Here is a 12,602-nt window from a genome sequence, read left to right on the forward strand (position 1 = left end):
TCCGACCAAGGAACACACCTGCCAACTCAACAGACTGATCAAGACCTTGGATCCAGACCTTCAGAACAACCTACGTGCTCTCATCCCACGTACTCCCCACGTTGAAGATCTCTACTGCCTCCCAAAAATATACAAGGCCAAAACACCAGGCCGTCCTATCGTATCAGGCAATGGGACCCTGTGTGAGAACCTCTCTGGCTACATCGAGGGCGTCCTGAAACCCATTGTACAAGAACGCCCACCTTCTGTCGCGATATGATGGACTTCTTACAGAAACTCAGCACCCATGGACCAGTTGAACCAGGAACATTCCTCATCACAATGGACGTCTCGGCACTTTACATCCCCCATCTTTGCATCCCCCATGACGAGGGCATTGCTGCAACAGCCTCAGTACTCAACACCGACAACTGCCAATCTCCAGACGCAATTCTGCAACTCATCCGCTTCATTCTGTTCTCAACGTCTTCACCGCCGACAACGAGTTCTTCATCCAGACACACAGAACAGCCGTGGGGACCAGATTCGCACCTCAATATGCCAACATCTTCATGCACAAGTTTGAACAAGACCTCTTCACTGCACAGAATCTTCAACCGACGTTATACACCAGATACATCAATGACTTTTTTCCCTTTGATCCCAAGGCGAAGAATCACTGAAACGACTGCATAGTGGCATCAATAAGTTCCATCCCACCATCAGACTCACCATGGACAACTCACGAGAATCGGTTGCATTCTTGGACAGACTCATCTCCACCAAGGACGGTCACCTCAGCAGTTCGCTTTACCGCAAGCCCACGGATAACCTCACGATGCTCCACTTCTCCAGCTTCCACCCTAAACACATTAAAGAAGCCATCCCTAATGGACAAGCCCTCCGTATACACAGGATCTGGTCAGACGAGGAGGAGCATAACAGACATCTACAGACGCTGAAAGATGCCCTCGTATGAACGAGATATAGTGCTCGACTCATCGATCGACAGTTCCAATGCGCCACAGCAAAAAACTGCACCGACCTCCTCAGGTGACAAACACGGGACACAACCGACAGAGTACACTTCGTCGTCCAGTACTTTCCCGGAGTGGAGAAACTACAACATCTTCTTTGCAGCCTTCAAAATGTCATCGATGAAGACGAACATCTTGCGAAGCTCATCTCGACACCCCCACTACTTGCCTTCAAACAACCGCGCAACCTCAAACAAACCATTGTTTGCAGCAAACTACCCAGCAATGAGAACAGCGACCACGACACCACACAACCCTGCCATGGCAATCTCTGCAAGACCTGCCAGGTCATCGACATGGGTTCCACCATTACACGTGAGAACACCACCCACCAGGTACGTGGTATATACTCGTGCGACTCGGCCAACGTTGTCTACCTCATACGCTACGGGAAAGGATGTCCCAAAGAATGGTACATTGGCGAGACCATGCAGACGCTGCGACCACGGATGAACGGACATTGCGCGACAATCACCAGGCAGGAATGTTCCCTTCTAGTCAGGGACCTTTTAAGCAGTTATGGGCATTCCGCCTGTGATGTTCAGGTAAGCGTTCTCCAAAGCAGCCTCCAGGACGCGCGACAGCGCAGAATTGCCGAGCAGAAACGTAAAGCCAAGTTCCGCACACATGAGTACAGCCTCAACCAGGACCTTGGATTCATGTTGCATTACATTCATCCCCCATCATCTGGCCTGGGTTTGTGAAATCCTATCAACTGTCCTGGCTTGAGACAATTCTCACCTCTTTAACCTGGGATTACCACTCTCTCTGGATCTGTAAAGACTTAATTACCTGCAAATGCTTGCATTCAAATTATCATCTTGCATTTTTGACTTCGTCTATATATATGTTTCTCGAACCTGCCTCTTCATTCACAGGAACAGTGCTCCGAAAGCTAGTGATTTGAAAAAAACCTGTTGGATTTTAGCCTGATGTTGTAAGATTTCTTACTGTACTCATCCCAGTCCAACGCCGGCATCTCCACATCTGTATTATATGAACAGAGGCATGGTCTAGTGCAGTAATAACGAAGACACCATTTGGGATAAGAATACTGGCACAGTGTCTGGTGTAGCGTTATCTAATTCCAGACTTTGTGTGTTTAAACTGAGACAGAGTCTGGTTCAGTAATTTGCAGACCAAGACTAGAATAATATAAGTTATGACATGGACAAGGCCAGCAACAAGAGAAACAGAACATAGCGCAACAGCAGAGACAGAGAATTGCATGATATAAACAGAGGCAGGACTGGCGCAGCATTGATTGAGATAATGTCTAGTTTAGTGCATATGTGGCACGTTCACGCAAAGAAATAAGAGAGAGAGACAGAGTCTCGTATGATGGAAACAGTAACATATTGTAGTTTGGTATCTGTAGCGACTGGGTCTAGTGAAGTAAGAATTGAGACATGGAGTTTTATCATATTAGCTAGGACTGGCAGCATGGTTCCTTCAGTCTTGGAGGGCAGAAGTTCCTGTGCTTTAGTATTCTTTGTTCATTATAAAATTCAGTGTAGTTGTAACTGCCGGTGTGAGTGTAAATGGGCCTTAGTTCATTACAATAACTGGGGTTTTGTCGAGTATAGAAGCAACTGAGACCCGCTGTCAAATAATCAGAAACATGCCTGTCAGTAATGTAAACAGAGACAGGATCTATGAGTAAAAGCAAAGTCTTTTCCGTAACCAGAACGGAAGGATTCTTACCTTCTTAATCAGTCTCCTCTGTGGGACCTTGTCAAAAGCCTTAATAAAGTGCATGTAGTCTACATCAACTGCACTGTCCTAATCGACACACCTAGTCACCTCCCGAAAAATTCTATTAAATTGGTTAGACATGATCTCCCCTTGACAAAGCCTTACCGAGGATAAATATTTGTCTTGGAAACTGGGTGGTGCTATAATATATCCGTAACATACCAGGTGCAAATAATCTTCATCAGCAACCCTGTATTATGCAAAATGTCCTCAAGCTAAATGAAGAACTTTTGAAAATACATCCTTCACCTTTGAGCCGGGAAACGTTTGCATGCTGACTGAGCATGAATGCCACTACACAGAAACATATGGCTGTAGTCTTCCCCGTTGCGCCTCCCTGGAATGTTAAATTGTAATGTCATGCAGCAGAAATATATGCCTTTGTTTTGGAGAACTGGAATTCAGCTGGTACCATTAGGAATGCTGCAGACAATCTGATATAACAATGCATTTCATAGAGGGCAGTGATCGTTACACCGCAACAGCTCCCTGCTAAGATCACAGGAACCATACACAACCCACCTGGTGTGATCGAACCAGCGCTGGAGCAATCATTTCTTTATTTTCAATAATAGCTCCTGTAAGGGGAATTACATACTTGCGCTGCTGCCTTATTCTGCATTAAAAGCCAAGTTCAATTCCCGTACCAGCCTTCCCGAACAGGCGCCGGAATGTGGTCACTAGGGGCTTTTCACAGTGACTTCATTGAAGCCTACTTGTGACAATAAGCGATTATTATTATTATAATATATTACATCGTGTAATCTGACTGAGGAAAATGAGGACATGCTTGAGTTGAATAAACTTCGGCATGGTATCAACTACATAAATGCATTACGGTCGGGTCAGTGAAGCTTTGTCATACATTGTGCAAGGATACTGAAGAAACCCCTGTAAGTATTCAAAATTGTTTATACTTAGCTCATGAGTTTTTAAAAGGGTATTCGACTCTGTTTTGAAAGGTAGAAAAAACAGGGTTATGGCGAGAGAAAGGGGAATTACGTTTAATTGCAAAGCTCTTTATAAAAAGTTGACATATTCACGATGTGCCGTGTCATTTTGTGATGACATTGTTCGATCAGTCTGTATCCAACATTCCGAATGATACCAGTTGAATTTAATTTCTTCAAAACGCAAGGTTCTGCTGCAGGGCCGCAAAGCTTTACACTGTGGACAGGCCTATTGGGCTTTTTCAGATTCTATTGAAGTGTAATAGTTATGACATTCACCTCACAACAGAAAGAACCACGGTTAAAATCTTGCCAGAGACTGTGTCGTCATCCAGTTACACCTTTGGCCTTTGTTTTGAAGAATTCAGCTGTTATCATTAAGAATGTTGTAGTCAGACTGATCTAACAATGACTGAAAATGTTCGAAAACAGGCTAGCACAATAACAGGCTTTTCAACCATCGTGCCCATGCTAACTATTTTATAAAGAACAAACAAATTAATCTAAATGTCCTCCTCTCACTCCATAAACCTGAATTTCTTCCCTTTGATTCATTGTCCAACCCCCCAGGAGGTGTTTCTGCAGAATTCGTGCAATTTGTCTTAATTAACAAAGTGTCCCCGACCAAATGACATAAAAAGTTGGATTCAGCTTCCCAATGTAGTTTTCAATATAAACATTATTTATTAATGCAATAGATTTCCTATCAAATTTACAAAACAAGAGGTGTTTGCTGAAAAGTCTCCTCATTATTTCTGTATTGGTGTAGATAATGTAATTACATTAAGTCCACAACCTTTCCACTGAGGGTGTTAAACAACAGAGGGGCATGATTGTTACAGCTTAACAATGGTGCGGTTTGATCAGATGTTTAAATCATCCATTTCGTTTATTTGATCTGAGACAATTTAGTTTTGGGAACAGAATTTTACACCGGATAAATGTTTGTCTTGGAGAGGGGGCAGGGCTGATCTGCTAAAATTATTGGAGTGTTCTAATGGATAGACCTAGAGGCCACGTTACTTCGTACAGGAATATGACTATTTAAACCTGATGCCTTCGCTTGTTTTGAATTTCAAACTGAAGAAAGGCCCCTCCAATAAATAAATGTCTAAGGGAACCATTATTTTAGCTCAGTCATAAGTAACAACAATCTCATCTTTAGGGGTGGTTTAGCACAATGGACAAAATAGTTGGCTTGTAAAACAGACCAAGGCCAGCAGTGCAGGTTCCACTCCCGTACCAGCCTCCCCGAACAGGCGCCGGAATGTGGCGACCAGGGTTTTTTCACAGTAACTTCATTTGACGCCTACTTGTGATAATAAGAATTTTCATTTTCATTTCTGAATTAACTGCTCCTCCTTTGGAATTCTTTCAACCAACTTTACTGAGTACATGTTCTGGGATTAAATAGTTAACATTAATATTTGTATTTAATATTTATGTTCTTATTTTCAATTGAAGCGCTCCTAAATACCAACACGTTGGAATTGTAGACATGACGGGAAAGCAAAAAGGTGTGTCACTGAATTATACAAATCTAATTGAGTCAGCTTTCCAACAAAATAATCAAATCAATTTACTGAGAAGAAAATTGAGAATGATGTGTTGATTATATTTGAACGCTCTGTATTTTGGGTGGTAAACTTTCTGGTGTCTAAATCCCGTGTATGTTGAAGAAAGAGGGGCTGTAACCATAACTGCTCTGAACCTCGCGTTCCTCGTCTCTCTCAGTGATTGTTCCTGTCCCTCTTTGATGAAAGTACATTTTTCAAAAAGAGATTCTGTAATATCTCTGCAATTTCCTCAGGCTCAATCACAATGTCCCTTGTGTCTGTCTACCTGAGCACACATTACCGACAGACATCTTTGTGATGGCGAGTAACTTTTAATTTGCATCAATAAACCAATCTCTTATGTTGTTGACTGAAAGAACAGCTAATATGTGTGTCCTGGCAAAATATAAACATTTATTTATACCCATTGTGTTACGACAATTCATCAATGATGATTTTGCTGAATTGAAGCCGAGATAAGAGCAAATACGAAATGGCTGACCCAATGACGTGACGACTTGGACTGGGGCTCCTCGTATCATTTTCGAAGTAAATATTCTTTCATTCTGCAATTGAGGTTATGGATTTATCGGTATAGCATCAGCTTCCATGTCTGGGCTGTACCATTGGCTGACTGGTTAAGGTGATAGATTCGAAAACGGATTCGAACCTCCAGGAAAGTTCCAATCCTGTCGGTTGAATTTAAGCTGAATGTCTGGAAAATGAATTGTCGGATAAATGAAATAAAAACAAAAATCCAGATCTGACTCTTAATCTCGACCTCACACGAGATGCCGATTGAATACCTCGCTGAATTTGCATAATCCCGTGAGGTTAAAACAGGGGAAGAAGTAAATATTTGCGGAATGACCGGCAGAATGACTGTGAAGACATCAACAGCAGTGAGGATAAATGTGGAACTATTAGGGAAAGGTACAGCACAGAAAGGGGCCATTCGACAGACAGATGCTTTGGAAGAGCATCGCAGTTGACCAGAAATGACATCTGTGCCAGTTTGAACAGCAGGAATTAATATCGGCCCCGTTCCCACGCAAATGTATCCCTTTATCATCACCTCTTCAGTCATTATCTTTGATGTCTTGTAACCTATCCCAGACCTTCTCTTTTATCATTTATTCCGTCCGACTCCACGCTTGTTTTTCACCTGTCACATCTCCGATTTACCAAACTCTGACGAAAAATCACCCAGCTGGAATATTAACTGCTTCTCGGTCCACGGACGAAGCCTTGCTTTCATTTTGTCGGAAGTTCCTGTGAATTGTGACAGTTCACACAGCAGCAATAAGAACAATTCTCTGACCGGGGATCGAACCCGGGCCACGGCGGTGAAAGCGCCGAATCCTAACCACTAGACCACCAGGGAAGCCGGCGAGTTGAGCTCCAGAATCACTGACCATGATCAATTTACTCATTTGCTCTATTCACTGGCAACTCGCTTGTCCAACAGGGTATGTTTGGTTAAACTTTTCTCAGGTTCACGAAAAGCCAAATAGAGGAGAAATACCAAATCAGCGTGGAAGGCAGAGTGAAGACACAAGGGAATATGACAAGGCATTTGTTTTAATACAAGGAGTCTTAACGATGAGGCAAATGAACGGAGGGCGCAGATTTACACAATAGAGAAAATACCCTGGGACCTCTCTGTGGAAACCTCCCCTGAGAGATGTGTGACCGTAATCGCAAATTCACTCTTGTACAATTCGTATATTGTTTTATTCACCATCGCAACCGAAGGAAATCACCCGCTCAGAGTGAATAGTTCCTTGTTAACAGGCCACCCACATGGCAATGATATTAATGTTCTTGGTGAGCCGTCACACACCGTCTTTAAATTAAACAACATTCACAATGAGCGAGTGGAGTGGATCAGATCAAACCGCAGATTCTGCCTCATTGATTCTCCCTCACACCACAGACTGTGCTCACTTACTGACTGTCTGCACCCTCAGAGATTTCATACCGTTGGTCAAAGAGATTCGGGTGATCACTGAAACTCATTCAAATCTTATCTCAGGAAATGACGGGCAGATTTGAGGTTGTTTCATTGGACCGGGAGACTGGGATCAGAAAATAACGTTGAACCAGATTCTGTTCAGGTGGTGTTTAGATTGTTAAAGGGAGACACGGGGTCGGGCGCTGCCGCGGCCATGCAGTTATTCAGCGTCTGGGTTGTGTTCGGGGTGTTTCTTGTCGGTAAGGGTGACTCCGGTCTGATGAAGTGTTATTTCGATCTGAAACGTTAACTCTGCTTCTCTCCAGGGACATTGCTGAGTATTTCTGCATTTATTTGTTGTTATTTCATGTCTCCAAACCTGTCGCGTTGAATGTCAAGTGTTAATGTTATTTCAGTAGCACATCCAATTCTTAGTTTTATCTTCTTCTTGGTCACACGTTACAGATCCGAGTGATGGAGATTCTGTATCTCAGCCGCAGTCTTTAGCGAGCGGGCGAGAAGGTGAAACGGTGACTATACCATGTACCTACAGCACTACCGCAAGAGACTATGTTTTATATTGGTACAGACAACAAGCACAGAAGGAATTGCAGTTCATTATATGGAAACGGTCCTGGGATTCACAGGAAGGTAGAGGGCAAGGTTTTGGTAACCGTTTCTCTGCTAATCTCCAGACCTCGGCTAATTCAATCAGTTTAACTATCTCGAGGTTGGAGCTGACTGACACTGGCAGTTATTACTGCGCTTTCACACGCACAGTGATTAAAAACAGCTCCCACCCGGACAAAAACTGTTTCTGAGAGAGAATTCACTGCTCCAGTCGGTTGAGGTTTTCATGGGGAATCACAAGACGTCACAGCCGCGCTGAGAGCCGCTCAAACCCACATTACCCTCGAGTCAAACTGTCAGCAAACTGTGTCCAGGATAGTCTGAGAAAACTAACTGCAAAATCTAATCAGACCGAAAGCTTGATCAGAGAGAGAGAGAGTCAAGTTACCGGCTAAATTGTTCCTATTTCTGTTCGAATCATTATTCCTTCTAATCAGGCTTGGGTGGGAAGATCACCTCGGCGCATTAAAGATTGCTCAGAGCTTTAAAAATCATTCAAAGCTGGCCAACAACTCTTCATAAAATACAGACTGCGAGCTGTAACCACGGGATGTGGCAATGGGTTCGGGTGGGTGGGGGAGGGTGTGTGTGTAAGGGGTGGGGGGGGGGGGTCTCCAGCTGGCAACGGGAATTACAGAAATCGGATGGCGGAACGAAGAAAAGATGGAACAGATGGGAAAGAATATGAAAACAAAATCCCTTATTGTCACAAGTACATTCCGGCGCCTGTTCGGGAGGCTGGTACGGGAATTGAACCGTGCTGCTGGCCTACCTTAGTCTGCTTTTAAAAACAGCGACTTAGCCCTGTGCTAAAACAGCCCCTTTTTGTGTTAATATGTTAGAATATATGTTTAAAAAGTCCAAGCTGGGAGCAGATACAACAAACAGCGATTCAAATCATTCAGCAATACAAACTGAATGTGACTGAATGAAAGGTAGATCTGGGAAATTTACCGGTGTGAATCGGTGATAACTGAAATTTATGTTTTCCTCTCCCTCTGCACACTCACTGTTGAAAGCCTGAGCGATGTACCTGTGCCGGTGAGTGTGGCGATTCTGTGCATCCAGTGACTGGCTGGACTCAACGTTTTGACATCCAAGATTTTTAGGGATTGAGATGACTTAGGCATCGTTCAGTGCTCTTCCACTGCCTGGGCTCTCTGCTAAACACCTGAGCAACGTCCCTGGCCGAATGAGGCCTCGCCAGCTCACTGCCTGCTGTGTCTCCATGCTTAACAATGCGATTGGCTGCGCTATGCAGGTAAGTAACCCTCACTTCCCAACCCACACGAATCGTATATAACCCCTTGTCCTGTGCATTTTGTGGGAGCTATAAAAGTCATTAACCACTGCTGTCTCACGGCGCAGAATCCGGTATTGACCCCGGCCCCGGGTCTCTGTCCGTGTGGAGTTTGCACATTCTCCCCGTGTCTGCATGGGTCTCACCCCCAGAACCCAAAAGGATGTGCAGGGTCGGTGAATTGGCCACGCTAAAGTGCCCCTTTATTGGGAAAAACCAATTGGGTTCTCGAAATGTATTTTATAGAGTCATTAACAAAGATAAGGCTCAGCAGAATACTACAGGGAGGGTCCAACTGAGGGAGGGAGTATGACACGGAGATACAGCAAGGACGGACATTGGTAGAGAGGCATGTTCATAAATACACAGATACATTAGGGGAGATGGTGGTTTATTGCAATGTCACTGGAATAGTAATCGAGGCGCCAAGGGTAATGTGGAAGATGGTGACATTTCAATTCGGCAAAAGTATGGAACTAAATATCGAAGCTTAATCTGGTTCACTCATGTCTGGAGGGAAGAAAATCAGCCGTTCTCACCTGCTCTGGTTCACATGCGATGCCAGAACATGTTGGCTCTTGAAGGCAAGATACACATTGTGGCGGACAATAAATGTTGGCCCACATCTAATGAAGTAAATGGTCATAATATAATAATAATCTTTATTAGTGTCACAAGTAGGCTTACATTAACACAAATTTCCCCAGACAACAACATATTATAAATTTGCCTTCAGTTTGAAAGAGGTGTGCTTAAGTCCCAGACAATGGTCTGATGTTTAATTTTTGCCAATCGTGCAGGTATGAAGGACCGATTTTCCAACTTAAATTAGGAAATTAAATTAAGAAGCATGACTGTACATAAGAAATAAGAAATAATGGGGGGGGGGGGAGAATCACAATTCTGAACGATTACACGGTAACTTGACAAATAATACAGCGTTAGCACTGCTACCTTACAACACCAGGTGTAATATATGATGGACAACTCAGAAGGCTCTGCCAGTTGAACAGGGATAGAGCTTTAAAAAAAACTGAACTCGGCGTACGTCTCTCTCCGTGTTCTGCATCACCGTGTGTGTAATCCTCAACATGTTCAGGTTTCTGTACAGCTCCCTCCGTGCTCTGTATCACTGTGCGTGTAATCCTCACCATGTTCAGGTTTCTGTACAGCTCCCTCCGTGCTCTGTATCACTGTGCGTGTAATCCTCACCATGTTCAGCTTTCTGTACAGCTCTCTCCGTGCTCTGTATCACTGTGTGTGTAATCCACACCATGTTCAGGTTTCTGTACAGCTCTCTCTGTGCTCTGTATCACTGTGTGTAATGCTCGCCATGTTCAGGTTTCTGTACGGCTCTCTCCGTGCTCTGTGTCACTGTGTGTAATCCTCACCATGTTCAGGTTTTTGTACAGCTCTCTCCGTGCTCTGTATCACTGTGTCTGTAATCCTCACCATGTTCAGGTTTCTGTACAGCTCTCTCCGTGCTCGGTATCACTGTGTGTGTAATCCTCACCATGTTCAGGTTTCTGTACAGCTCTCTCCGTGCTCTGTATCACTGTGTGTAATCCTCACCATGTTCAGGTTTCTGTACAGCTCTCTCTGTGCTCTGTATCACTGTGTGTAATCCTCACCATGTTCAGGTTTTTGTCCAGCTCTCTCCGTGCTCTGTATCAATGTGTCTGTAATCCTCACCATGTTCAGGTTTCTGTACAGCTCTCTCCGTGCTCTGTATCACTGTGTGTGTAATCCTCACCATGTTCAGGTTTCTGTACAGCTCTCTCCGTGCTCTGTATCACTGTGTGTAATCCTCACCATGTTCAGGTTTCTGTACAGCTCTCTCTGTGCTCTGTATCACTGTGTGTGTAATCCTCGCCATGTTCAGGTTTCTGTACAGCTCTCTCCGTGCTCTGTATCACTGTGTGTGTAATCCTCACCATGTTCAGGTTTCTGTACAGCTCCCTCCGTGCTCTGTATCACTGTGTTGTATGTCGGCTCAGTTCACAGTAATACATAGCGGAGTCACTCAGTTGCAGTTTATAGATCGTTAACCGGCTGATTTTCTCCATAGTATCAATAGAAGCAGAAATTCTCCCACCAACTGCGTTTTCTTTAATCTCCTCTCCTGAGGTGTGTTTCTGAAGCAGGAATTTCGGAGCCTGTCCTGGGGACAGACAGTACCAGTGTACTGTGGACTGACAGAAGCCTGAATATTCACAGCTTAAAGTAACCGTGTCACCGGCAGCAGACGTTTGGACTGGCGGATTCTTAGACACCAAGGAGCTCGAATCTGGAGGGTAAAAAAATCAACATTATTTATTTTTTAAGTCGTTGTTTACCCGGAGGAGTTTTTTAGTTCTGGACTTGAAATCTGCTCGAATGGTATTCACGTAATTCAAAGATGCTCACGGTGGGATTGCAGTGAATCTTTTTTTCCCGCTGGCAATCCTTCCAAGAAGGAGTGCATTGTAAGAATATGTAATACATCTGTACTGGAACCAAGCAAATGCAAGGCCATAGGGAAAATGCATGGGTACTTTGAATCATTGGTTTGCATTTTTAATCGACAGCACCTATATCGTTGGCCGATTCCATCCTTTCGTGTTCTATGATGCTATGATGTGTATTGCATTTCTGTTTGTATTTTTTTCCTGGGGAACATACAAGCCGACGGAAACGTTTGTTATCAGTGAGGAAATCAGTTTACAAAAATGATAACTAAACTGCGTCGCACCCCGCATAACAGACTCCAACAGAAAACAGAGAGACAAGGATGGTGATCAAAAGTCAATCCTCCCTGCTGTTTAACAGCACGGCAGCACAATAGTTGGCACTGTTGCTTCACAGTTCCAGGGTCCCGGGTTCAATTTCCCGCTTGGGTCACTATCTGTGCGGAGTCTGCATTCCGAATTCTCCATCTGTGTACCTGAACAGCGCCGGAGTGTGGCGTATCGGGGCTTTTCACAGTAAATTCATTTCAGTGTTAATGTAAGCCTACTAAGACACCAATAATTATTATTATTATAAAGGTTATTACAATAAGTGTCTCTTTGGCTTTTGATCCATCAATTTATTTTTTCTCTTTAAATTGAAATATATGCATTCATTACATTTTATTTCTACATTTACTTTTTGCTGTTGGTACTTGTTGCGAAGGTGAGGACTTGTTGTTGGTTGGGTTCAGTCTGTTGAGTTTCCACAGTTGTTTTACTGTTACTGACTGGGAAGTGCCTCTTCTGGCTCTCTGACAGGTCAATTCTTTCCACCTATTAATCGATTTGCTCCCTGGTTCCCTGAGCGGAGTTTCAAATTGCACAACCTGCAAACACGTTTTTTAAATAGATTTAGAGTACCCAATTATTTTGTTTCTCCAATTAAGGGAAACATTAGGTGAGGGTGAAACCCATGCAGACCCTGGGAGAATGTGCAAACTCAACACAGACA

General features: G+C 43.7%; 1 non-coding gene across 1 annotated transcript; it reads right to left on the reverse strand.

Moving 5' to 3' along the window:
• Window positions 1-6,589: 6,589 nt before the first annotated feature.
• Window positions 6,590-6,661, reverse strand: trnae-uuc (transfer RNA glutamic acid (anticodon UUC)). Its single transcript has one exon. It is a non-coding gene; the product is annotated as a tRNA-Glu (tRNA).
• Between the last annotated feature and the right edge of the window lie 5,941 nt (window positions 6,662-12,602).

This window comes from Scyliorhinus torazame, chromosome 5 (assembly GCF_047496885.1).
Source record: "Scyliorhinus torazame isolate Kashiwa2021f chromosome 5, sScyTor2.1, whole genome shotgun sequence".
Taxonomy (NCBI): Eukaryota; Metazoa; Chordata; class Chondrichthyes; order Carcharhiniformes; family Scyliorhinidae; genus Scyliorhinus; species Scyliorhinus torazame.